This window comes from Rhinopithecus bieti, unplaced genomic scaffold, assembly GCF_001698545.2.
Source record: "Rhinopithecus bieti isolate Rb0 unplaced genomic scaffold, ASM169854v2 scaffold_3203, whole genome shotgun sequence".
Classification (NCBI taxonomy): domain Eukaryota; kingdom Metazoa; phylum Chordata; class Mammalia; order Primates; family Cercopithecidae; genus Rhinopithecus; species Rhinopithecus bieti.
Window position 1 is genome coordinate 68,514 of NW_016803958.1, and position 4,300 is coordinate 72,813.

At 40.5% G+C, this 4,300-nt stretch overlaps 2 pseudogenes; both read left to right on the forward strand.

Moving 5' to 3' along the window:
- The first annotated feature begins 173 nt into the window (after positions 1–173).
- Positions 174–739, forward strand: LOC108521375 (WASH complex subunit CCDC53 pseudogene; annotated as a pseudogene).
- Positions 740–3,285: 2,546 nt separating this feature from the next.
- Positions 3,286–3,849, forward strand: LOC108521386 (WASH complex subunit CCDC53 pseudogene; annotated as a pseudogene).
- The last annotated feature ends 451 nt before the right edge of the window (positions 3,850–4,300 follow it).

A 4,300-nucleotide genomic window follows, 5' to 3' on the forward strand; every position in this document is an offset into this window, starting at 1 on the left:
GGAAATCTTTGTTAGGTTTTATCAAGGGTGATAAAGTGAACTGGGTTTGTTGAATATAAAAATACATTGTCTTGGGGGACGTGGGGAAGCACTGGGATACAATTACAGGGTTGGGCAGGCCCCATCTGGGAGGAGTTCATGAGTGAGTCCTGGGTCCCCTGCCTGCTGAGGAGATGGATAAAGATGGGTTTCCTCTCGTGGGAGTCAGGCAGACTTGATCAAGGTGCCAGCTATTCAACAGAAAAGAATGGTGACTTTTCTAAACCAAATTGTGGTGCACACTGTATAGTTCCTCAACTGCTCTTCTACATTTAGTGAGGAAAAACTGGCAAACGTTTATCTTTTTATCCAGAAAATTATATTGTAGATGCAAAGTTGTCATCTATACCAGGCCTAGATGATGGCACATTTGAAGTATCTCCTTAAAGTGCCACTAGTGTCACAAATGGATCACATTCTGAAGTCACCTCAGAGTAGTAACAGCAGGACAGTACATAAGACTCTGGACCACAGGAAAGTCAAGTATTAGCAGGAAATAACTGTAGCTAAAGATTCAAGATATGTCATATATCTCAAAATGGTTCAAGTGAGTGTACCAGTGATGGCAATAAGAAACAAAATGATATCAGAAGGACTAGACCCAGATCTTCTTGAGACGTCAGATGCTCCAGTTCCTGATGGCAAAAGTGAAAAAACTGCAGGACAAAGTTCAGATAGCAAATCTTCTTTTAGTGACTAAGCTTAATTTTGATAAGAATTACATGTGCATGTGTACTGCAAAATCATGGAACCAACCCAAATGCCCATCAATCAACAAGTGGATAAAAAAACTGTGGTATATATATACAACTGAATACGATGCAGCCATAAAAAGGAATGAATTAACAGCATTTACCGTGACCTGGATGAGACTGGAGACTATTATTCTAAGTGAAGTAACTCAGGAATGGAAAACCAAACATTTTATGTTCTCACTGACATGTGGGAGCTAAGCTACGAGGATGCAAAGACGTAACAATGATACAATGGACTTTGGGGATTTGGAGGGAAGAGTGGGAGTGGGGCAAGGGATAAAAGACTATAAATATGATGTCTTGTATACTGCTCGGGTGATGGGTGCACCAAAATCTCACAAATCACCACTAAAGAACTTACTCATGGATGGACGCAGTGGCTCATGCCTGTAATCCCAGCACTTTGGGAGGCCAAGGTAGGTGGATCACGAGGTCAGGAGTTCAAGACCAGCCTGGCCAAGATGGTGAAACTCCATCTCTACTAAAAATACAAAAATAGGGGCCTGTAATCCCAGCTTCTCAGGAGGCTGAGGCAGGAGAATTGCTTGAACCTGGGTGGCAGAGGTTGCAGTGAGCCAAGATCATGCCACTGCACTCCAGCCTGGGCGACAGAGTGAGACTCCATCTCAAGAAAAAAAAAAAAGAACTTACATAACCAAATACCACCTGTACCCCAATAATTTGTGGAAAAATAGAAAATAAATAAATAAATGTGTTGGGGTACATTTACATTCTATAAGAGACTGAACTCTCCTAGTCCTAAAAACATCAAATGGCCACGTATACACCACCAAGCTTCCGCTATGTTTTAAAAAATTAAGCATTACAAGCTGAAAAAAAAAATACATTGTTTTTTAGAAGCACATACTGAAATATTTATGGGCAAAATTATACATTTTGAATTTGCTTAAAAATAATCCAGTGGGTTGGTCAGGGGCAGTGGTGGCTCACGCCTGTAATCCCAAAACTTTGAGAGGCCGAGATGGGCGGATCACCTGAGATCAGGAGTTTGTGACCAGCCTGGCCAACATAGTGTAACCCCGTCTCTACTAAAAATACAAAAAGCAGCCGGGTGTGGTGGTGGGTGCCCGTAATTCCAGCTACTCAGGAGGCTGACGCAGGAGAATCACCTGAACCCAGGAGGCATGGGTTACAGTGAGCTGAGATCATGCCACTGCACTCCAGCCTGGGTGACACAGCAAGACTCTATCTCAAAAAAAATAAAAAATAATAAAAATAATCCAGTAGGGCCAGGAGTTTGCTATTCGAGGAGATATAGAAGAAACAAGAGTGGCCATGAGTTGATGATTACTCTAGCTGAGTGATGGGTAAATGGGGGGAATCACTGTACTATCTTACCTGTTTTATATATGTCTGAGCTTTTACAAAATAAAATATTTTAAAACACTGGGAAAATATTTTCCACTAAAAAAATGTATTTGCCCTAAGGAGCAAGAGAACAGATAAGGCTGGGTGCAGTGTCTCACTCTTGTAATCCCAGCACTTTGGGAGGCCGAGGCAGGTGGATCACTTGAGGTCAGGAGTTCGAGACCAGCCTGGCCAACATGGTGAAACCCTGTCTCTACTTCAAAAAAAAAAATTAGCCTGACATGGTGGCACACACTTGTAATCCCAGTTACTCTGGAAGCTGAGGCAGGAAAACCACTTGAACCCGAGAGGTGGAGGCTGCAGTGAGCTGAGATCATGCCATTGCACTCCAGTCTGGGCTACAGAGTGAGACCCTGNTACATTATATAATCCCTTACACGAAATGCTGTAATATTTGCGTATAACATATACACATCCTCCAATGTACTATAAATCATCTCTAGATGATTTAATATAATATAAATGCTATGTGAATAGTTGTTATACTGTATTTTATTTGTATTATTTTTTACTGTATTGTTATCTTTATAAGACTTTTGGTATATTTTCAATACATGATTGGTTGAATCCAAGGATTCAGAAACATACTGCCTATAAATTATTCTGACAAATATCAAACCTGAATCAGAACAAGCTTGTAGATCTAATTATCAGTTTATAGAAAACAAGCGTTAGAGGAAACAATGGACTATTAAGTGACACCATGAGGATGCACCAGAACCCAAAATTTAGAAAACTCTATAGGACAACTTCGTTTCTTCAACAAATAAATCTGTTCAACAGATTAAAAAAAAAAGAGAGAGAGAGAGAAGAAAACATGTAGTTTCATTAAAACAGACATATTAACAAAATACAAAGTATGGATTATCTTTGGTCCTGATTTTAAGAAACCAATTGGAGAGGGGGTGGGAGGACTAGATATTTGATTTGGGGAAATCTTTGTTAGGTTTTATCAAGGGTGATAAAGTGAACTGGGTTTGTTGAATATAAAATACATTGTCTTGGGGACGTGGGGAAGCACTGGGATACAATTACAGGGTTGGGCAGGCCCCATCTGGGAGGAGTTCATGAGTGAGTCCTGGGTCCCCTGCCTGCTGAGGAGATGGATAAAGATGGGTTTCCTCTCGTGGGAGTCAGGCAGACTTGATCAAGGTGCCAGCTATTCAACAGAAAAGAATGGTGACTTTTCTAAACCAAATTGTGGTGCACACTGTATAGTTCCTCAACTGCTCTTCTACATTTAGTGAGGAAAACTGGCAAACGTTTATCTTTTATCCAGAAAATTATATTGTAGATGCAAAGTTGTCATCTATACCAGGCCTAGATGATGGCACATTTGAAGTATCTCCTTAAAGTGCCACTAGTGTCACAAATGGATCACATTCTGAAGTCACCTCAGAGTAGTAACAGCAGGACAGTACATAAGACTCTGGACCACAGGAAAGTCAAGTATTAGCAGGAAATAACTGTAGCTAAAGATTCAAGATATGTCATATATCTCAAAATGGTTCAAGTGAGTGTACCAGTGATGGCAATAAGAAACAAAATGATATCAGAAGGACTAGACCCAGATCTTCTTGAGACGTCAGATGCTCCAGTTCCTGATGGCAAAAGTGAAAAAACTGCAGGACAAAGTTCAGATAGCAAATCTTCTTTTAGTGACTAAGCTTAATTTTGATAAGAATTACATGTGCATGTGTACTGCAAAATCATGGAACCAACCCAAATGCCCATCAATCAACAAGTGGATAAAAAAACTGTGGTATATATATACAACTGAATACGATGCAGCCATAAAAGGAATGAATTAACAGCATTTACCGTGACCTGGATGAGACTGGAGACTATTATTCTAAGTGAAGTAACTCAGGAATGGAAAACCAAACATTTTATGTTCTCACTGACATGTGGGAGCTAAGCTACGAGGATGCAAAGACGTAACAATGATACAATGGACTTTGGGGATTTGGAGGGAAGAGTGGGAGTGGGGCAAGGGATAAAAGACTATAAATATGATGTCTTGTATACTGCTCGGGTGATGGGTGCACCAAAATCTCACAAATCACCACTAAAGAACTTACTCATGGATGGACGCAGTGGCTCATGCCTGTAATCCC